A 24,495-nucleotide genomic window follows, 5' to 3' on the forward strand; every position below is an offset into this window, starting at 1 on the left:
GTTTTTTAGTTACCAGCAATTGATGCATTTGTGATCAGTGTTACGATTTCATCATACAATCACTGGTTCGAAGCGTGTATTAAGTACACATGATGAGTTTTGTGAGAGGCAGATTAACGCTCGATGTGAAACGTGATGAACGGGCGATGCATGGTCGTTTCTAAGGGAGACTCTTCCATAGTTGAGCATCTTTTCTTTCCTTCTATTAGAGCGGTGCACCCAGTACCTGAGCTGGCGCCAGGTGAGGTGGGGCTGTTCCCTCCGGCCTAATTAGGTGAGTGAACATCACGAATTGGGATACAGGGTATACTACATGACCCATATGTGGCTGGCACTCAGGGGCTAGCATGTTTAACAAGTCTAAACTAACTGTTAAGTCTAGCACAATGTTTAAGGTATTGACTGTGCTCTGTTGGTTCTCTTTTTATGTATGTGGATCCACCCCTGCTGATTGTTATGGTCTGAAGTCAGGAGGATGAATATATATTACACTTCTCAGGTGATATGATTTCTTTTTATATGTATAGCAGTAGCATTAATGGTCCTGAGGAAGCAGCAGGAGACCATTCGGCTCCGTTTGTCTGCAGAAACATGTTGACCTAAGATTCTCTTTAGTGGTTATTTGTTACACTACTATTTGCACTGTTTTTATTGATTTGGGAGTGACGGGGTGCAGAATAAATATATATTTTCCCCACCACTATCCAATTTTAGAGCATAATTCACTTTTTCACTTTCACTTGAGTTAGCACTGTTATTCAGTTCCTTGAGAGACACATTCATTTACACCCTTAGCCTTCTATTAGTTTCACACACCAGTTTAGGTACCAAACAGCTGCCGATCTTGTGTGGGTGAGAGTACCCTCAAAACTTGAGAGTACCCAGATGATGAAGGGCGGTCTCGATGGTGACTGATGGGAACTCGTTCGCATTTGAGGAGTCCCTCCCAGCAAGATCTTTTTTGGCTTTTGAACACACTGTTTTGTACAGATACATGATTGAGTTAGTCTGATGACCCACTGCTGCTTTTTGTAGGTGTACATGTTAATAGGGGGTATAGCAGTTGTTGGTCGGTAATAATTTCCCCTAGGACCCTCCTTCCCCTTGTGTTTTGTTGTTGTAGTGCAGCCTCGGCTGCGGGTCCTAAACTTTTAACCCGACGTAGAAAGGAATTGAGATTACGACCACAGGACTTGCTAGTTCGTTACGGGCGCGCCTTTGAGTGTTGGTTATTTCTCACAAGTAAGGCCACCATTTTAGGGCTGGCGTTCGATGAGGCCGAGGTTCAGTCAATTTTGGCTGATAACCCCAGTGTATTGGATTTATTGCCATCCGCTCAGGTCACTAGCGATGACGGATGGGCTAAGATTCTGGTACTTAAAAAGAATCTAGCCAGAGTGTGCGTGCATGGGATATCTATGGCGGAATACTTGCGGGGCAATTGTGCCCCAAGTGGCCTAATTGTGACAAATGCCCCCCGCCTATTCCTTGATGATAAAGATTTTCTCAGGGACTGGTATTTAATAGCATGTAAGTGCACCCGCGATTGGTTGGTGTTGATTATTAAGACGGCGAAGAAGATGGCTGACAAAATCTTAGTCGAAATACAAACCCTGGAAGGCCAAATTAGGACCACTATCTCGGGTAAGGCCTTTTCAAAAGGTCAAGAAGAAGGCAACAAAGCCAGTAAAAAATTCCATGATTCTATTTTGTTTGGTAAACTGAAAAAGTCTAAGAAAGATCTAGCCAAATTCTCTGCCGAGAAGGTGTATCCTTACACGAGCGATGCATATGTACCCACGCCATTTAATAAGAATGAACGTAAAGGGGGATCAACATATGGGACATTAAGCTCGGATGAAGGATCCACTGATTCAGACTCCTCTAACCGAGGTAATACATCAAATGCGAATAGAGGTAGGGGAAATAATAGAAAAAATTGGAGGGGCTATAATCAACATTTTGGCCATCCCCAAATTCCCCCATGGTGGCAATCTACACCCTGGGGACCACCTACCTTTCCACCCCCCGGAGGTCCCTTTGGCCCACAGCAGTTTTATCCTGATTATAGTCACCAGTCTTTTTTAGGACAGGGCCAGGGACGGTCGAGAGGACGTCGGAGAACCCAACAACAGGGCCAGGTCCGTTGGAACCTCCCCATGTAACAATGCATCTCAGGAACGGGAAGAAAATCCCACCGGAACAACAGGGGACATCAGCAGGGCAAACCTTGTAATAAACCTCAGCACTCACGTACTTACTGAGATTGAGACTCAAGTCCTTAACAAGGGACTGGGGTTTGTTACTACTAACAGAGGTGATCCGCTCATTGCCCAAATTGAGATGGGAAAATTCTTCCGAAAAATAAGGCTACATTACCTTTTTTCTAACAAAGAGAGCAACATTGCAGACAATGTAGAAAGTGCTGAAAATACCGGCCTCAAGAGGCCGTCTACTTTTAATCCTACTTCTGTTGGCCTTCCAGCCAAAGTCTTAGCCATTGAGGAGGCAGTTGACCATGATGTAAGAAAAATGTATCAACAACAGCAAAGCCCTTTCATCAATCTGTCCAGAAAGGAACAAGAGGCAGTGAAAACGTTGGCCAATAATGAGTCTGTGGTGGTGGCCAGCAGATAAAGGGGGCGCAATCGTCCTTTTACATTCAAGTACATATCGAGACGAATGTTTGCGCCAATTGAACAACGCCAAGGCTTACCGCAAGCTCACTAGTGACCCCACCGAAAGACTCACTATAGCTATTGGACATATAGTGGAGGAGGCTCTAGCTGAAGGCTGGGTCACCCATAGAGAGGCTCAATATCTGTGCACAGTGAATCCTAGAATGCCGTACTTTTCTGTACTGCCAAAAGTACATAAGGTTCAAAGGCCACCTCCTGGTCGGCCCATTATATTGGGCATTGGTTCACTACTTGAACCCCTTTCTACTTTTGTAGACTTCTTTTTGAAACCAATAGTTAATGAAATGCCCACATTTCTCAAAGATACAAAGGATGTCCTTAGGATTCTCCCTGACATCGAGTACAATGAAGATATAGACATCCTTGTATCTTTTGACGTCGAAAGTCTGTATACATCTATCCCCCAGACTGAAACACTGGAGGTGATCGAGGGACTTTTGACGAATCGAGATCTAAACTCAATAACGCCAACAAGACTAATTATGACCCTGGCCACTTTGGCCATGACTGAGAATTTTTTTCAGTTTGAGGAGTCAATCTATCTACAGGTTAGCAGGACTAGTATGGGCAGAGTTTTTGCTCCTAGTCTCGCTAACCTGTATGTCCACAAGTTCGAACAGGACCATATCTTTGCAGACACTAATCCACATCTGTCGTGTCTGCACCCATGGAAAAGGTATATAGACGACGTCCTGGTGGTGTGGCGTGGGACAGTAGAAGAACTCCAGCGGTCTCATCTCTGGTTGAATGAGAGGAATCGCTTTCTCAAATTCACGATGGAGGTTGATAAACACCATCTGGCTTTTTTAGATCTGCTGATTACATCGACAACCACAGGGCTACAATCTGAATTATATCGCAAGCCCATGGCGAGGAATTCCCTGTTGAGCTACGATAGCTGTCACCCAAAGGCTCTGAGGGATAACTTGCCCTTTGGGCAATTTCTCCGAATACAGAGAAATTGCTCCACGAAGTCTGATTTTTAAAATCCATGCCATGATTTTGGCAGCTAACTTGGCCGAGAAGGACTACCCCAAACGCTTGATCCGGAACTCAAAGAAAAGGGCTTCCAATAACAACAGACAAAGCTTGTTAGAGTTAGTACCCCCAAAACCTAAACAGGAAAGGATTACTTGTGTAAACACTTTCTGCACACACTGTAACCAATTGCAAAAAATCGTGAAAAATCACTGGAAGATCCTTAATACTGGCACTGATTCCTTGCCACCTCCTCTGTTTGCATTTAAAAGAGGACAGAGTCTGAGAGACCAACTGGTCCATACCAGACCGAAAACATCGATTCCTCGCGCTGTAGGTACATTGTGGGACCTGCCGGCGGTCAGAGGACACCATCCCTGCGGAAATTGCGCTGCCGGTCCGCAAACTACGAAGACATACAGTGTAGATATTGGCACTGATCGTCCTTGGGAGCTCAGAAGATTCACGAACTGCAATAGCAGTAACCTGATCTATCTGATTACTTGTCCCTGCAATAAGAACTATGTATGGATGACGACCAGAAAGATTAAGGTTCGAATCTCCGAGCATAAAAGCTCTATTCAATGTTCAAAGAGGCCACGAGACTGACCAACCATTTTCTAGAGGTGGGACATCTGCCTACTGATCTACACTGGACAGTACTGGACCAACCTCTAATTCTGACAGGGGTTACGGATATTTCCACATTTCTATTTAGACGTGAACAAAAATGGGTGTTCAGACTTAAGACTGATAAGTTTAGGCTAAATGAGGAAATTCCTTGGATGTCACTTTAAAGAGCATCCGTAGTGACTGTGATGGGAGTTTTCAGTGTCCAGTGTGCATGCGTACATTTTCCCCACCTTTCGCAAGTGCACCGGATTAAGTCCTATTGTCGATTTGATTAAAATCTTGTCACTCTATAGTTGTGGTATGACTATTGAGAATCTCATCTATGAATTGGCCTAGACATGAAGTGTACATCTTTTGGCTATTACGAGTCATCATGACACAGAAAGAGAAATTAGTTCCTGGCTACCTGCGTGTGGATAGATTTGGTTTCCAATAGTGCGCGTTGAAACAGTATCGTATATTGATATACATGAGTGATATCGCTGTATATGATCTCTGTAGTACTTCGCTAGGGCCTGAGTTTTCGAATCCATGTTAAAGTAAATAATGGCATTATGAACCAGTAAGATTATGACGATATTTATATCGCATAAAAACGCACCGGTGCATGCACGCACTACATTTCATACAGCGCATTGGTTCATGGTCATCTTGTTTAATCAAAAATTTGTATGATGAATCATGAATGAGTATGAGTACGACGATAATTTAACTTTGTCAGCATGCCCGATCTAATAAAGACACAGCGCTTTGATGTACACTCGAACTACATTTCCCGACACACTTTGCGGGGCGCGTCGTGATGATGTCATGCGTACCCTCCACGCCGGGACCGGAAAGTGATTTGTTTACCGTCGGCACAGCAGATCGTCACCTCCCCAAGAAACAGCCCAGGGGGACGACCGGTGTACCGACGGGAGAGGTGAGAGGTCCCTTTACTCCCTCCGAGCGGCGTTAGCGTTGTGCCAAAGGTGACCACGATTGCCAGATGGTGGTAGTGGTTGATAAGGGATACGGCTAATCATTATTGCGCATTCCGCTCGGGGTGTTGTCTGTTGTTTTTCAGTTACCAGCAATTGATGCATTCGTGATCAGTGTTACGGTTTCATCATACAATCACTGGTTCGAAGCGTGTATTAGGTACACGTGATGAGTTTTGTGAGAGGCAGATTAACGCTCGATGTGACACGTGATGAACGGGCGATGCATGGTCGTTTCTAAGGGAGACTCTCCCATAGTTCAGCATCTTTTCTTTCCTTCTATTAGAGCGGGGCACCCAGTACCTGAGCTGGTGCCAGGTGAGGTGGGGCTGTTCCCTCCGGCCTAATTAGGTGAGTGAACATCACGAATTTGGATACAGGGTATACTACATGACCCATATGTGGCTGGCACTCAGGGGCTAGCATGATTAACAAGTCTAAACTAACTGTTAAGTCTAGCACAGTGTTTAAGGTAATGACTGTGCTCTGTTAGTTCTCTTTTTATGTATCTGGATCCACCCCTGCTGATTGTTATGGTCTGAAGTCAGGAGGATGAATACATATTACACTTCTCAGGTGATATGATTTCTTTTTATATGTATAGCAGTAGCATTAATGGTCCTGAGGAAGCAGCAGGAGACCATTCGGCTCCGTTTGTCTACAGAAACATGTCGACCTAAGATTCTCTTTAGTGGTTATTTGTTACACTACTATTTGCACTGTTTTTATTGATTTGGGAGTGACGGGGTGCAGAATAAATATATTTTTTTCCCACCACTATCCAATTTTAGAGCATAATTCACTTTTTCACTTTCACTTGAGTTAGTACTGCTATTCAGTTCCTTGAGAGACACATTAATTTACACCCTTAGCCTTCTATTAGTTTCACACACCAGTTTAGGTACCAAACATCTGCCGATCTGGTGTGGGTGAGAGTACCCTCAAAACTTGAGAGTACCCAGATGATGAAGGGCGGTCTCGATGGTGACTGATAGGAACTCTTTCGCATTTGAGGAGTCTCTCCCAGCAAGATCTTTTTTTGGCTTTTGAACACACGGTTTTGTACAGATACATGATTGAGTTAGTCTGATGACCCACTGCTGTTTTTTGTAGGTGTACATGTTAATAGGGGGTATAGCAGTTGTTGGTCGGTAACAATTTCCCCTAGGACCCTCCTTCCCCTTGTGTTTTGTTGTTGTAGTGCAGCCTCGGCTGCGGGTCCTAAACTTTTAACCCGCCGTAGAAAGGGATTTAGATTACGACCACAGGATTTGCTAGTTCGTTACGGGCGTGCCTTTGAGTGTTGGTTATTTCTCACAAGTATGGCCACCATTTTAGGGCTGGCGTTCGATGAGGCCGAGGTTCAGTCAATTTTGGCTGATAACCCCAGTGTATTGGATTTATTGCCATCTACTCAGGTCACTAGCGATGACGGATGGGCTAAGATTCTGGTACTTAAAAAGAATCAAGCCAGAGTGTGCGTGCATGGGATATCTATGGCGGAATACTTGCGGGGCAATTGTGCCCCAAGTGGCCTAATTGTGACAAATGCCCCCCTCCTATTCCTTGATGATAAAGATTTTCTCAGGGACTGGTATTTAATAGCATGGAAGTGCACCCGCGATTGGTTGGTGTTGATTATTAAGACCGCGAAGAAGACGGCTGACAAAATCTTAGTCGAAATACAAACCCTGGAAGGCCAAATTAGGACCTCTATCTCGGGTAAAGCCTTTTCAAAAGGTCAAGAAGAAGGCAACAAATGCAGTAAAGAATTCCGTGATTCTATTTTGTTTGGTAAACTGGAAAAGTTTAAGAAAGTTCTAGCCAAATTCTCTGCCGAGAAAGTGTACCCTTACACGAGCGATGCATATGTACCCACCCCATTTAATAAGAATGGACGTAAAGGGGGATCAACATGTGGGACATCAAGCTCGGATGAAGGATCCACTGATTCAGACTCCTCTAACCAAGGTAATACATCAAATGCGAATAGAGGTAGGGGAAATAATAGAAAAAATTGGACGGGCTATAATCAACATTTTGGCCATCCCCAAATTCCCCCATGGTGGCAATCTACACCCTGGGGACCACCTACCTTTCCACCCCCGGAGGTTCCTTTGGCCCACAGCAGTTTTATCCTGATTATAGTCACCAGTCTTTTTTAGGACAGTGCCATGGACGGTCGAGAGGACGTCGGAGAACCCAACAACAGGGCCAGGTCCATTGGAACCTTCCCCCTGTAACAATGGATCTCAGGAATGGGAAGAAAATCCCACAGGAACAACAGGGGACATCAGCAGGGCAAACCTTGTAATAAACCTCAGCACTCACGTACTTACTGAGATTGAGACTCAAGTCCTTAACAAGGGACTGGGGTTTGTTACTACTAACAGAGGTGACCCGCTCATTGCCCAAATTGAGATGGGAAAATTCTTCCGAAAAATAAGGCTAAATTACCTTTTTTCTAACAAACAGAGCAACATTGCCGACAATGTAGAAAGTGCTGAAAATACCGGCCTCAAGAGGCCATCTACTTTTAATCCTACTTCTGTTGGCCTTCCAGCCAAAGTCTTAGACTTTGAGGAGGCAGTTGACCATGATGTAAGAGAACTTTATCAACAACAGCAAAGCCCTTTCATCAATCTGTCCAGAAAGGAACAAGAGGCAGTGAAAACGTTGGCCAATAATGAGTCTGTGGTGGTGAAGCCAGCAGATAAAGGGGGCGAAATCGTCCTTTAAGATTCAAGTACATATCGAGACAAATGTTTGCGCCAATTGAACAACGCCAAGGTTTACCGCAAGCTCACTAGTGACCCCACCGAAAGACTCACTATAGTTATTGGACATATAGTGGAGGAGGCTCTAGCTGAAGGCTGGGTCACCCATAAAGAGGCTCAATATCTGTGCGCAGTGAATCCTAGAATGCCGTACTTTTATGTACTGCCAAAAGTACATAAGGTTCAAAGGCCACCTCCTGGTCGGCCCATTATATCGGGCATCGGTTCACTGCTTGAACCCCTTTCTACTTTTGTAGACTTCTTTTTTAAACCAATAGTTAATGAAATGCACACATTTCTCAAAGCTACAAAGGATGTCCTTGGGATTCTCCCTGACATCGAGTACAATGAAGATCTAGACATCCTTGTATCTTTTGATGTCGAAAGTCTGTATACATCTATCCCCCAGACTGAAACACTGGAGGTGATCGAGGGACTTTTGACGAATCGAGATCTAAATTCAATAACGCCAACAAGACTGATTATGACCCTGGCCACTTTGGCCATGACTGAGAATTTTTTTCAGTTTGAGGAGTCGATCTATCTACAGGTTAGCGGGACTAGTATGGGCAGCGTTTTTTCTCCTAGTCTCGCTAACCTGTATGTCCACAAGTTCGAACAGGACCATATCTTTGCAGACACTAATCCACATCTGTCGTGTCTGCACCTATGGAAAAGGTATATAGATGACGTCATGGTGGTGTGGCGTGGGACAGTAGAAGAACTCCAGCGGTTTCATCTCTGGTTGAATGAGAGGAATCGCTTTCTCAAATTCACGATGGAGTTTGATAAACACCATCTGGCTTTTTTAGATCTGCTGATTACATCGACAACCACAGGGCTACAATCGGAATTATATCGCAAGCCCATGGCGAGGAATTCCCTGTTGAGCTACGATAGCTGTCACCCAAAGGTTCTGAGGGATAACTTGCCCTTTGGGCAATTTCTCCGAATACAGAGAAATTGCTCCATGAAGTCTGCTTTTGAAATCCATGCCATGAATTTGGCAGCTAACGTGGCCGAGAAGAACTACCCCAAACGCTTGATCCGGAACTCAAAGAAAAGGGCTTCCAATAACAACAGACAAAGCTTGTTAGAGTTAGTACCCCCAAAACCTAAACAGGAAAGGATTACTAGTGTAAACACTTTCTGCACACACTCTAACCAATTGCAAAAAATCGTGAAAAAACACTGGAAGATCCGTAATACTGGCACTGATTCCTTGCCACCTCCTCTGTTTGCATTTAAAAGAGGACAGAGTCTGAGAGACCAACTGGTCCATACCAGACCGAAAACATCGATTCCTCGCGCTGTAGGTACATTGTGGGACCTGCCGGCGGTCAGAGGACACCATCCCTGCGGAAATTGCGCTACCTGTGCGCAAACTACGAAGACATACAGTGTAGATATTGGCACTGATCGTCCTTGGCAGCTCAGAAGATTCACGAACTGCAATAGCAGTAACCTGATCTATCTGATTACTTGTCCCTGCAATTAAGAACTATGTAGGGATGACGACCAGAAAGATTAAGGTTCGAATCTCCGAGCATAAAAGCTCTATTTTTGTTCAAAGCAGGCCACGAGACTGACCAACCATTTTCTAGAGGTGGGACATCTGCCTACTGATCTACACTGGACAGTACTGGACCAACCTCTAATTCCGACAGGGGTTACGGATATTTCCACATTTCTATTCAGACGTGAACAAAAATAGGTGTTCAGACTTAAGACGGATAAGTTTGGGCTAAATGAGGAAATTCCTTGGATGTCACTTTAAAGAGCATCCGTAGTGACTGTGAATGGAGTTTTCAGTGTCCAGTGTGCATGCGTAAATTTTCACCACCTTTCGCAAGTGCACCAGATTAAGTCCTATTGTCGATTTGATTAAAACCTTGTCGATCTATAGTTGTGGTATGTCTATTAAGAATCCCATCTATGAATTGGCCTAGACATTAAGTGTACATCTTTTGGCTATTACGAGTCATCATGACTGTTAGAAGCGGCTGTCTCTAGTTGGCAGAGGTATATACTTCTGACAAATAGGGACACACCTTTTCTAGTCAGGGCAAGGGGATCACACACTTAGATAACCCCTGCTCACCCCCTTGGTAGCTTGGCAAAGTAGACAGGCTTATCTCAGAGGCAGTGCGTTAAGCATTTATGACCACATACAGTAATAAAGTGAATACACTACAAATGGACACAACACAGTAGTATTATAAAAATAAGGATTTTTATATAAGGCTTAGCACAAGACCAAATAACGACAAAAATATACCACAATCCTAATAAATACTCTTGGAAGGAAAAATAATAATTTAAGCACGGTTTCTTCTTAGCACAAAGTCTTTAGTATCAAAAGCAACTCTTCTTCTTTAAAACACAGTTCTTGGCAACAATGTAACCCCCACGGGAGTCACACGACGTCAAGGCAAAGATAATCCAAAGGTTCGGCGTCGACCGCGAGGAGCGCTACGTCGAGCCCGGAGTCGCACAGACCCCCACAACACAGTACCTTGGAAAAGTGAAGCACTCGATGATCAGCGGCGTCGAGATGTCCGGCGTCGCATCTTCGGCGTCGATCGGGCCTCGGAGTCGGGGCGATCTGCAGCGGCCTCGACCGAAGTCAGGCGGGAGCAGCGCTCACGAGGTGAAGCAGGATACGGCGTCGTCGATGTCGATGTTGCAAGAGTGAGCAGCGCTCACGGCGTCGAGAGGGCTCGAAGTCGATGCGATCAGCAGCGGTGCAGACACGAGGCCACTTGGAGCTGGAGCCGAACTCACTACTCACTGGCGTTGTTGCTGGCGTCGATCGGGCCCGGCGGCCGGCGGCGAGGAAGCGGGACACTGGAGCTGTTACTCACGATGTCGAGCTGGATTCGGCGGTGTCCGTCGGCGTCGAGGTTGCTGGATTCTTTCAGAGGTGCTGGATTCACAAGTTCCAGCAAACAGCACTTTAAGCAGATGAAGTCCTTTAGCCCTGTGACTTCAACAGGAGACTGGCACTCTTCCAGCCCTTGGAGATTTTCTTAGCAAAGATTGAGAGTACACACACAGTTCCTCTCTCCTGGTTCCTTGGCAAAAATAAAGAAGCAATGCAGGATTCCCCCAACAAACAGCACTCTGGCAGAAGGGGTAGGCAGTCCTTAGATCAGCAGGCTTCTTGTCCTTGGTTCAGGTTTCCTTGTCAGAAGTGATCTAAATTCTTGGTTCAGGGGTCCTTCTCTTATACCCCTTTTTGGCTTTGATCCCTTTGTCCATGCAGGGGAATTTCCCCCCATCTTGGGTTTGTTATGGGTGTTGCCAAGCCGAAGCACCTGGCCTATTCACTGTGCAGGGCAGAGTCTTCAGCCGCCCAGCAGGAGCGGAGCCAGCATTGTCACTGGCAGGGGCAGGGCCATCAGTTGCCCGGCAGGAGGTGGGCCAGGAAAGTCCCAGGCAGGCACAGAGTCATCAGTCGCCTGGCAGGGGGGCGGAGCCAGCATTGTATCAGGCAGGGCAGGCTATCAGGAGCTACTCTTCCCCTACTCTCAATGCAAATGCCCCACTCATCCCACACTGACTCATTCAGACCTCTGGAGCCACCCAGCTCCTGTCACACGCACACCAGAACCAGCAGAGACCGGTAGACAGTTAGACAAGAAAATAGCTACTTTCTAAAAGTGCTATTTTCAAACACAGAGTCCAAAAACCATCCACACAAACGGATGCGTTATTAAACCCTGAGTTCAGGGATACCAAACTCGACATTGCACCATGCTCCCCGAGCCCGCTAGGATTATAGCATTAATAATCCTGGCAGCCCATTCTAACTGATGGAGAGCAGGTTACCTTACACTAGTGAAAAACGAATATGGCTGTAATTCACTATTAGGACATGCCAACTTTGTCAGGCTTGTCCTACCTTATGCTTACAATGCACCCTGCCCGTGGGCCTACCATAGGGGTGACTAACATGAAGTTAAGGGAAGGTTTAGGGACTGGCAAGTAGGTGTACTTGCGCAGTCTGCGTGACAGTACCAGACTGCACGTGGTCTAGCAATGGTAGACCTTCAGACATACTTTTACTAGGCCGCTCTTGTGGGTGGCACAACACGTGCTGCAGGCCCACTAGCAGCATTTGTATTTACAAGCCCTGGCACTCCTGGTGCACTCTACTAGGGACTGACAGTAAACCAAATAAGCCAAACATGGAATTCAATCAATACAGCAATTTCACATAGGGAGCACTTGCACTGTGGCACTGATCAGCAGTGGCACAGTGCCCAAAGCAATATACCAGCAAAAACATCGTAAACAGAGGAGGCAAACAGAAAAAATGGAGGAGAGACTCATGCCAATGATGCCAGGTCTAACACGTGTCCCCTCCAGCTGAAATGTGGGGAGAACTACCCTTACCCTAGGGAGTCCTCATCACTAAGGCGGAAAAATCTGGACAGACCATCAGCATTGGCGTGATCTGTGCCAGGGCGGTGTTCCACCGTGAAGTCCATCCCCTGTAGGGAAATGGACCACCTCAACAGCTTTGGATTCTCACCCCTCATCTGCATCAACCATCTGAGGGGCCTGTGGTCTGTCTGAACCCGGAAGTGAGTCCCAAACAGGTAGGGTCTTAGTTTCTTCAGCGCCCAGACCACAGCAAATGCTTCTCTCTCTATCGCTCTCCACCTCTGTTCCCTGGGCAGTAACCTCCTACTGATGAAGGCTACAGGTAAGTCTCGGCCCTCTTCATTCACCTGAGCTAGAACAGCCCCCACACCATGCTCTGAAGCGTCCGTCTGGACAACAAATTCTTTAGAAAAGTCGGATGCCTGGAGTATGGGTGCTGTGCACATTGCAGTTTTCAGGGTGTCAAAGGCCGTCTGACAGGCGTCAGTCCAGATCACAAGTCGTGGCTGCTTCCTGGAAGTCAGCGAAGTCAAGGGGTGCACAATGTTACCATAATCCTTGACAAACCTCCTGTAGTAACCCGTGAGACCCAAGAAAGCTCTCACCTGAGTCTGGGTTTTGGGCGGTGCCCATGCCAGGATGGTATCAATCTTGGGTTGCAGGGGGGCCACCTTGCCGCTCCCTACTTGGTGCCCCAAGTACACCACTGAACCCTGCCCAATCTGGCACTTACTGGCTTTGATTGTGAGGCCTGCTCTGCGCAGGGCCAACAACACTTCCTGGAGGTGGCGCAAGTGTTCCTCCCAGCTGGCGCTGAACACTGCGATGTCGTCCAGGTAGGCGGCACTGAAATTCTCCAGTCCAGCCAAGACCTGGTTGACCAACCTCTGGAAGGTGGCAGGGGCATTCTTCATCCCAAAGGGCATAACCCGGAACTGGTAGTGCCCATCTGGTGTGGAGAATGCTGACCTCTCTTTTGCCCCATCAGTCAAGGCGATCTGCCAGTACCCAGACGTTAGGTCAAACGTACTAAGGTACCGGGCAGCCCCTAACCGATCTATGAGCTCATCAGCTCTGGGGATGGGGTGCGCGTCAGTCTTGGTGACTGAATTGAGTCCTCGGTAATCCACACAGAACCGAAGTTCCGGTGAAGCACCAGGCGCTGCAGCCTTTGGGACCAAGACCACTGGGCTGGCCCAAGGACTGCTAGAGGACTCAACCACTCCTAAGGCAATCATTTTGGAGACCTCCTCCTTGATGTATGCTCTGACCTTGTCAGTCACTCTGTAAGCCTTGTGCTTCACAGGAGTGCTGTCCCCGGTGTCCACATCATGGACACACCACTGAGTGACACCGGGAATCAAGGAAAACAGATCAGGGAATCGTCCCAACAGTTGGCGACAATCCTGCTGCTGTTCAGGGGTCAGTGTGTCAGAGAGGACAACACCATCCACTGACCCATCTTGCTTTTTTGCAGACAGGAGGTCAGGAAGAGGCTCACTCTCCTCCTCCATTCCAGCATCTGTAGCTAGGAGCATGCCCACTTCGGACCTTTCTAAGTGGGGCTTTAAACGGTTGACATGCAGGACCCGCAAGGGGTTCCTGGGAGACTCCAAGTCCACCATGTAGGTGACATCGCTCTTTTTCTCCACAACCTTAAATGGTCCAGTCCATCTGTCCTTGAGCGCACAAGGTTCCACAGGGGACATGACCCAAACTCTCTGACCAGGCTGAAGCTCTACCAGCGTGGCCTTCTGGTCGTACCACCGCTTCATCTCCTCCTGGCTGGCCTCCAGATTTGCCTGAGCAAGATCTCTGAAGCGCCTGGTCTGGTTCCTAAAGGCCAGCATGTAACTGTATACATCCTGGGGAGGTTTCCTGGGAGATTGCTCCCAGCCTTCTTTGACCAGACTCAAAGGTCCTCTTACCGGGTGTCCATACAAAAGCTCAAAGGGGCTGAACCCTAGAGACTTCTGTGGCACCTCACGGTAAGCAAACAGCAGGCATGGCAAGAGGACGTCCCATTTACGCCTCATGGGTTCTTCAAGACCCATAATCATGCCTTTAAGGGTACGGTTGAATCTTTCAACCAACCCATTACCTTGAGGGTGGTAAGGAGTGGTGAACTTGTAAGTTACCCCACACTCTTTCCACAAAGACTTCATATAGTTGGAAATGAAGTTGGTGCCCCGGTCTGACACCACCTCTCTGGGGAACCCCATTCGGGAAAAAACACCCATCAGTGCCCGTCCCACCACGGGGGCCGTCACCGTTCTGAGAGGGATGGCTTCCGGGTACCGTGTGGCATGGTCGACCAAGACCAGGATGAACCTGTTGCCTAGGGCTGTCTTGGGGTCCAGGGGCCCAACAATGTCAATCCCCACCCGGTCAAAGGGGGTACTGACCACGGGAAAAGGTTGGAGGGGAGCCTTCTGCTTCCGTCCGCTTTTCCCACTTGCCTGGCAAGTTTGACAGGTCTTGCAATGGATATCTGTATCCCTTCTCATCTGAGGCCAATAAAAATGGGTGACAAGCCTGTCATAGGTCTTGTCCTGCCCCAGATGTCCAGCTAACGGAACGTCATGAGCCAAACCCAGTAGGAAGGCTCTGAAGCGCTGGGGTACCACCAGCACACGGGCTGACCCAGGCTCAGCAGCCTTAGGCTCGCTATACAGGAGGTCGTTCTCCCAGTAAACAAAATGTGACCCTGACTGATCACCTGAGGTTTGGGCTGAGGCCTGCTGCCTCATACCCACAAGAGAAGGGCACACTTTCTGTTCTGCACAGAATTCTTCCCTGGAGGGACCACCATCCTGCTGCCAGTGGGTCAGCTCGGGCAGGTCTCCCAGTTCAGCAACTTGTTCACCTGTGGGTTCCAGGGCATGCCCCTCAAGGCCTGCCTCCTCCTGGACCACGGGAACTACGGGGGACGGTTTCCCGCGCCCCCTGCCTCCTCTCTTCACAGCTGGGTCCTGGGCCATACTTTCAGGCTCCAGAACACCATCAACACCCTTACTTGCTGTCATCGATCGAGTGGTTGCACACACCCACTCTGGCACACCCAACATTTTCAAATGTGTCTCCCTCTCCACCTTAGCCCAAGGGGAGTCTTCCAAATCATTGCCCAGGAGACAATCAACAGGCATGGCGGGCCTTACAGCAACTTGAAGAGTACCTGAAACTCCCCCCCATTCAAAGGAAACTTGAGCTACCTCACACTCTCTCTGGGAGTTGTCAGCAGCTATCACAGGGTAGAATGCGTGGGGAACAACCTGTTCTCTGGACACCAAGTGACACTTGACAGCTGTCACACTCGCTCCGGTGTCTCTGAGAGCTTCCACTCTATGGCCATTAATGGTCACCCACTGCCTATATTTCTTAGTGTTACTAGGCAGAGGGGGTGGAGGGACCAATTCCATGTCTCCTAGAGAGACCAGGGACATCTCTGCGGGACCCTCCCCACCATGGGCAACCATCTCCTCCCCTCCCAGGGCTACACTCGCCAACTGACGGGGGGCGGCACGTGGTGGTGCACTGGGTGGTGCACTAGAGTTCTTCAAGGGACACTGGGGATCATAAAACCGGTGTCCCACCTGCTTACAAGCGAAGCAGGTCATGGGGCCCCTACGAACAGGTTTACCTGTCGGGGCCTCTGATTTCTTATCTGGGGGAGGCTGGGAACCCTTCCCTTGGTTCCCTTGGGGATTACTTTGGGGCCCTTTCTGGAACTCCCTCCGTTTACCCTTGTCCCCCCTACTCTTCTGCTGGGGACCCTGCCCACCTTTGGCTGAGTCTCCCACTGGACCCTTGTGGACCCTGGTACTGACCCAGCGGTCCGCCTCTTCAGCAAGTTTTCTAGGGTTAGATATCTTGCTATCAATAAGGTGCTGGCGCAGCTCTGGAAAACAGTTATTAGACAAGTGCTCCCAAGCAAACAAATCATAAAGAGCATCATAACTTTCCACTTTGCTGCCCTTTACCCAACCATCCATGGCTCTACAAAAATATGATACATATTCCACCCACGTTGTACCAGGCAATTTCTTACATTCTCTAAAGGCCTGTCTGTACTTTTCTGGGGTTAGGCCATACCTTAACATTAAAGCATCTTTCATATGAGCATAAGACATCCTATCCTCAACAGGCATGTCTAACAGGGTATCTCTTCCCTCATTCACAAAGCGACCCCACAACCCCGCTCCCCAATCCTTCTCAGGGACCCGGTGGGCCAACAATGCTAACTCATATGCTTTAAACCATTGACCAATATCCTCATTCTTCTGAAAATCTTTGATCACATCTTTGGGAAAATAAAACCTACTTTCTGCAGGCACAGATGGGATGCTGCCACCAGAGGAATTCAATTCTAACTCTTTAGCTTTGAGCTCCAACTCCCTCATCCTGGTATCACGCTCAAAAGCTAACTTCTCTCTTTCGAACTCTAACCTTTTGATCTCCATATCAGCTTCTCTCCTGCCTCTTGCATTCTCTATTTCCAACTGCCCATTTATCTTAAGTTTTGACATTTCCATGTTGTATGCTCGCTCCTTTGCCCTTTCTTCTCTTTCTTCAGGAGAAAGACCTTTGGAGGAAACACTGCTGCCAGGAGAGGACACATGACCATTCACTGGTACTTCCTCTTCCCCTTCCCCTGGCGGTACCACCACCGCATCCGAGGGATCTCTGGCCTCTACCCAGGCCTGCAATGCTTTGAGATATTCTGGTTTGTTTTTGCAGCCTGTGGTAGGAACTTTAAATTGCTTGCAAAAGGATTTCAGATCCTTTAACTGATAGTCGTTGATCTTACTCCTATCAAATTCCTCCACAATAACAGCAGGGGTAGTGACTCCGGCATCACTCATGGTCAAAACTGGCAGTTTCAAAAATCAAGTTCCAGGAAAGCGGAGAACAAAAATAAAATATCCAACCAAAACAGATTGTGGCTGCGCTATGGTCTGCTTTCACTATGTAGCGCACACTAATCACTGCACATGGGTCATAAATGCAAAGTTCAAATCCTCACCGCTGACCCACCAATGTTAGAAGCGGCTGTCTCTAGTTGGCAGAGGTATATACTTCTGACAAATAGGGACACACCTTTTCTAGTCAGGGCAAGGGGATCACACACTTAGATAACCCCTGCTCACCCCCTTGGTAGCTTGGCAAAGCAGACAGGCTTATCTCAGAGGCAGTGCGTTAAGCATTTATGACCACATACAGTAATAAAGTGAATACACTACAAATGGACACAACACAGTAGTATTATAAAAATAAGGATTTTTATATAAGGCTTAGCACAAGACCAAATAACGAAAAAAATAAACCACAATCCTAATAAATACTCTTGGAAGGAAAAATAATAATTCAAGCACGGTTTCTTCTTAGCACAAAGTCTTTAGTATCAAAAGCAACTCTTCTTCTTTAAAACACAGTTCTTGGCAACAATGTAACCCCCACGGGAGTCACACGACGTCGAGGCAAAGATAATCCAAAGGATCGGCGTCGACCGCGAGGAGCGCTACGTCGAGCCCGGAGTCGCACAGACCCCCACAACACAGTACCTTGGAAAAGTGAAGCACTCGATGATCAGCGGCGTCGAGATGTCCGACGTCGCGTCTTCGGCGTCGATCGGGCCTCGGAGTCGGGGCGATCTGCAGCGGCGTCGACCGAAGTCAGGCGGGAGCAGCGCTCACGAGGTGAAGCAGGATACGGCGTCGTCGATGTCGATGTTGCAAGAGTGAGCAGCGCTCACGGCGTCGAGAGGGCTCGAAGTCGATGCGATCAGCAGCGGTGCAGACACGAGGTCACTTGGAGCTGGAGCCGAACTCACTACTCACTGGCGTTGTTGCTGGCGTCGATCGGGCCCGGCGGCCGGCGTCGAGGAAGCGGGACACTGGAGCCGTTACTCACGATGTCGAGCTGGATTCGGCGGCGTCCGTCGGCGTCGAGGTTGCTGGATTCTTTCAGAGGTGCTGGATTCACAAGTTCCAGCAAACAGCACTTTAAGCAGATGAAGTCCTTTAGCCCTGTGACTTCAACAGGAGACTGGCACTCTTCCAGCCCTTGGAGATTTTCTTAGCAAAGATTGAGAGTACACACACAGTTCCTCTCTCCTGGTTCCTTGGCAAAAATAAAGAAGCAATGCAGGATTCCCCCAACAAACAGCACTCTGGCAGAAGGGGTAGGCAGTCCTTAGATCAGCAGGCTTCTTGTCCTTGGTTCAGGTTTCCTTGTCAGAAGTGATCTAAATTCTTGGTTCAGGGGTCCTTCTCTTATACCCCTTTTTGGCTTTGATCCCTTTGTCCATGCAGGGGAATTTCCCCCCATCTTGGGTTTGTTGTGGGTGTTGCCAGGCCGAAGCACCTGGCCTATTCACTGTGCAGGGCAGAGTCTTCAGCCGCCCAGCAGGAGCGGAGCCAGCATTGTCACTGGCAGGGGCAGGGCCATCAGTTGCCTGGCAGGAGGTGGGCCAGGAAAGTCCCAGGCAGGCACAGAGTCATCAGTCGCCTGGCAGGGGGGCGGAGCCAGCATTGTATCAGGCAGGGCAGGCTATCAGGAGCTACTCTTCCCCTACTCTCAATGCAAATGCCCCACTCATCCCACACTGACTCATTCAGACCTCTGGAGCCACCCAGCTCCTGTCACATGCACACCAGAACCAGCAGAGACCGGTAGACAGTTAGACAAGAAAATAGCTACTTTCTAAAAGAGCTATTTTCAAACACAGAGTCCAAAAACCATCCACACAAACGGATGCGTTATTAAACCCTGAGTTCAGGGATACCAAACTCGACATTGCACCATGCTCCCCGAGCCCGCTAGGATTATAGCATTAATAATCCTGGCAGCCCATTCTAACTGATGGAGAGCAGGTTACCTTACACTAGTGAAAAACGAATATGGCTGTAATTCACTATTAGGACATGCCAACCTTGTCAGGCTTGTCCTACCTTATGCTTACAATGCACCCTGCCCGTGGGCCTACCATAGGGGTGACTAACATGAAGTTAAGGGAAGGTTTAGGGACTGGCAAATAGGTGTACTTGCGCAGTCTGCGTGACAGTACCAGACTGCACGTGGTCTAGCAATGGTAGACCTTCAGACATACTTTTACTAGGCCGCTCTTGTGGGTGGCACAGCACGTGCTGCAGGCCCACTAGCAGCATTTGTATTTACAAGCCCTGGCACTCCTGGTGCACTCTACTAGGGACTGACAGTAAACCAAATAAGCCAAACATGGAATTCAATCAATACAGCAATTTCACATAGGGAGCACTTGCACTGTGGCACTGATCAGCAGTGGCACAGTGCCCAAAGCAATATACCAGCAAAAACATCGTAAACAGAGGAGGCAAACAGAAAAAATGGAGGAGAGACTCATTCCAATGATGCCAGGTCTAACAATGACACAGAAAGAGAAATTAGTTCCTGGCTACCTGCGTGTGGATAGATTTGGTTTCCAATAGTGCGCGTTGAAACAGTATCGTATATTGATATACATGAGTGATATCGCTGTATATGATCTCTGTACTACTTCGCTAGGGCCTGAGTTTTCGAATCCATGTTAAAGTAACTAATGGCATTATGAACCAGTAAGATTATGACGATATTTATATCGCATAAAAACGCACCGGTGCATGCATGCACTACATTTCATACAGCGCATTGGTTCATGGTCATCTTGTTTAATCAAAAATTTGTATGATGAATCATGAATGAGTATGAGTACGATGATAATTTAACTTTGTCAGCATGCCCGATCTAATAAAGACACAGTGCGTTGATGTACACTCGAACTACATTTCCCGACACACTTTGCGGGGCGCGTCGTGATGATGTCATGCGTACCCTCCACGCCGGGACCGGAAAATGATTTGTTTACCGTCGGCACACCGGATCGTCACCTCCCCAAGAAACAGCCCAGAGGGACGACCGGTGTACCGACGGAGAGGTGAGAGGTCCCTTTACTCCCTCCGAGCGACGTTAGCGTTGTGCCAAAGGATACCACGATTGCCAGATGGTGGTAGTGGTTGATAAGGGATACGGCTAATCATTATTGCGTATACCGCTCGGGGTGTTGTCTGTTGTTTTTCAGTTACCAGCAATTAATGCATTTGTGATCAGTGTTACGATTTCATCATACAATCACTGGTTCGAAGCGTGTATTAAGAACACGTGATGAGTTTTGTGAGAGGCAGATTAACGCTCGATGTGACACGTGATGAACGGGCGATGCATGGTCGTTTCTAAGGGAGACTCTCCCATAGTTGAGCATCTTTTCTTTCCTTCTATTAGAGCGGTGCACCCAGTACCTGAGCTGGCGCCAGGTGAGGTGGGGCTGTTCCCTCCAGCCTAATTAGGTGAGTGAACATCACAAATTGGGATACAGGCTATACTACATGACCCATATGTGGCTGGCACTCAGGGGCTAGCATGATTAACAAGTCTAAACTAACTGTTAAGTCTAGCACAATGTTTAAGGTATTGACTGTGCTCTGTTGGTTCTCTTTTTATGTATCTGGATCCACCCCTGCTGATTGTTATGGTCTGAAGTCAGGAGGATGAATACATATTACACTTCTCAGGTGATATGATTACTTTTTATATGTATAGCAGTAGCAATAATGGTTGTGAGGAAGCAGCAGGAGACCATTCGGCTCTGTTTGTCTGCAGAAACATGTTGACCTAAGATTCTCTTTAGTGGTTATTTGTTACACTACTATTTGCACTGTTTTTATTGATTTGGGAGTGACAAAGTGCAGAATAAATATATTTTTTCCCCACCACTATTCAATTTTAGAGCATAATTTACTTTTTCACTTTCACTTGAGTCAGCACTGCTATTCAGTACCTTGAGAGACACATTCATTTACACCCTTAGCCTTCTATTAGTTTCACACACCAGTTTAGGTACCAAACATCTGCCGATCTGGTGTGCGTGAGAGTACCCTCAAAACTTGAGAGTACCCAGATGATGAAGGGCGGTCTCGATGGCGACTGATGGGAACTCTTTCGCATTTGAGGAGTCTCTCCCAGCAAGATCTTTTTTGGCTTTTGAACACACGGTTTTGTACAGATACATGATTTAGTTAGTCTGATGACCCACTGCTGTTTTTTGTAGGTGTACATGTTAATAGGGGGTATAGCAGTTGTTGGTCGGTAATAATTTCCCCTGGGACCCTCCTTCCCCTTGTGTTTTCGTGCTGTTGTATATTCATACCTGGCTGTTCAGGTAGCATCTAAATATATACAATATAAAATGGAATGCTACAAATTTAATAAACTAACAGGTAGAATTTTAGCACAAAGGTTAAGACAGAAGGCCGCCATGAATGATATTACAAAGATCATTGATCAAGAAGGAGTAGTTCAAGAATCCAGAATGGGGATACTGAATGCATTCTGTGATTCCTATCAATCATTATATAATAAGACTAATGATGGTACCAGCGTAATCAGTGATGCGTCAACGTATTTTAGGAACCTGGATAATCCTACCCTTACGGAAATAGAAAAAGCAATGTTAGCGGCTCCAATTACCTGGGAAGAGATCGAAACAACTATTCTTGGGCTAGCTCTAGGTAAAGCGATGGGACCAGATAACATCCCTCTGGAATTTTATTGCGCTTTCCGTAATATGCTTAAACCGGAACTTCTCAAGGTTTTTCAACAGGCGTTTCAAGGTGACCCGCCCGCTTCTTGGTCTTTGGCAACCATAGTTGTATTTAAAAAAAAAGGAAAAGAAGCTTCTGATTTAGGGTCATACCGACCAATTTCTCTTATAACATCAGACAGTAAGATCTTTTCTAAGATTCTAGCGAATAGGTTAAATGATATTATGCCCAATCTGGTTTCTAAGATCCAACACGGCTTTATTAAGAAAAGAGATACAACTAATCACGTAAGGCGAATTATCACTGTCCTAGATTGGGCGCAGGCTACGGGATCTCCAGTCGGAGTGGCCCTGTTGGATGTCGAAAAGGCATTTGACAGGGTCGACTGGGGGTTCCTGTGGTCTGTGCTAGGCTGGAAGGGGTTTCCTGAAGAATATTTGATTGCTATCCGTGCGCTATATACCAATCCTAAAGCTGTAATACGGTTAGCCGCGGAGACCTCCGCTCCTTTATCAATCACAAGGGGGACACGGCAAGGTTGTCCCTGCTCCCCCCTCTTGTTCGCGTTGTATATAGAGCCGTATTTACAAAGACCCATAAAAGAAGATTACATCCCTCCTGTAAAAATTCAACAACTAGAATATAAAGTCTTCGCATACGCCGATGACGTTGCTATAGTGACATCTGACATTAAAACTGCGCTACCCAAAATCATAGAACTAGCCCGTGAATTTGGAGAATTCTGGGTTATAAACTAAACATTTCGAAGACACAGGTAATTCATTCTACTGTCGGCATACCGGAAGGGGTGACACTGGTAACCTCAGCTCTATAGCTGGGTGTAAAGATATTCTAGGGCTTAATTTAGATCCTTTGCTTGTCTCGGCCAATAGAACTCTTGAGAGGCTGAACAACTTACATCTATCCTAATGTGGTCGAACCAATGTAATAAAGATGATTATTTTCCCCAATTTTTTTAATTTTTTCGTACCATCCCATTACTGTTTCCTTCAGCATTCTTTAACAAATTAGATAGAATTGTTTCCAGGTTTCTCTGGGGTTATAGGAGAGATAGAAGATCCCTTAAATGGCGTACGCTTCCCAGGATAAGGGGAGGCTGGGGGATGCCGAATTTTTGGCTATACTATTGGGCAGTCTCGTTAAGATTTATGGGTACTCTAATCTTTCAAGATTTTATAACGGACGAATTTACATATCCTTCTATCTATAAAATGGTCATGGGGGCTGAAGCGTGTCAATGCTTGGTGAGATTAATCGAACCAAGCTACTACAAAAAAACTAAATTTAAAATTATGTTGACGGCGTTTCAAATCTGGAAGCAATTCAAAAAGAGGTTTCGTTGCTGTGAAGATTTTAATTATTATACACCTCTATTTAACAATCCAATGTTGCCAGCAATTTTCAAAGACTCTATTATGCAGAGATGGCAAAGCTCCACGCTTCGTAAATTAGGAGATCTTTATCAGGATGAACAATTTGTTTCATATACGTATTTGCAGGATAGAAACTATTTTTCTAGAGGAGATTTCTTTAAATACCTCCAAATACGGAGTTTTCTTCAGTCTAAAAATGTACTAAACACCAGTAAGATGACTTAATTTGATGTGTTGGAATGCTGCAAGAAAAGGAATAGAATTGGTTTGATCTATCAGACAATGTTAAGTCGAACTGAAGATAATATAGAAGCTTATATAGATAAATGGCAGAAAGTTCTAGGAATAAGGAATATAGATTTGCCTAGTGCGTTAGAAATGGCCAGCACTATCCTATTTAACGGATCGTTAAAACGCCAGTATTTTATGTGTATTTTCGATCTATATTATACTCCGGCAAAGCTGGTAAAATGGAAAGCTAATAGGGGTGTTAAATGTAGCCGATGTGGACATTTTGGTGCGGATTCAATTCACATGTTTTTCCATTGTTCTAGATTAGCTCAATTCATTAATGAAGTACAAACTTTTTTAAATAACATTCTAGATACATCAATTGTATTATCTGCTGAATTGGTAATATTGGGAATCCAATCTGGTCAAAGGGGGACTATAACAGAAGCAGAAGAAGGTTTTCTGTTTATCTCTATGTCTATATTTAGATATTGTATAACCTCTCGCTGGCTAGATACTGACCCACCGATGTTCCGTCATTGGCAATCGAAACTTCTGAGTGTTTATCAATTGGAGAAAGCAATATATAATTTAAAGGGGAAGAGAAAAAAGCTATTTGGTCAAAAACTCTGGGCTCCTATTTCTAAGTGGATTTAACGTGTCTTATAATGTTAATATTTCTCTTTATTCTTTTCTTTTTTTCTCTGCAATGTACTGTTCTGTATAATTATTGCTCTGCTGGACATGTTTTTTTGTAGTATCTTAAAAAAGATTGTGTATAATTACTCGCTGCCTTAAAA

Source organism: Lissotriton helveticus, chromosome 7, assembly GCF_964261635.1.
Source record: "Lissotriton helveticus chromosome 7, aLisHel1.1, whole genome shotgun sequence".
Lineage (NCBI taxonomy): Eukaryota > Metazoa > Chordata > Amphibia > Caudata > Salamandridae > Lissotriton > Lissotriton helveticus.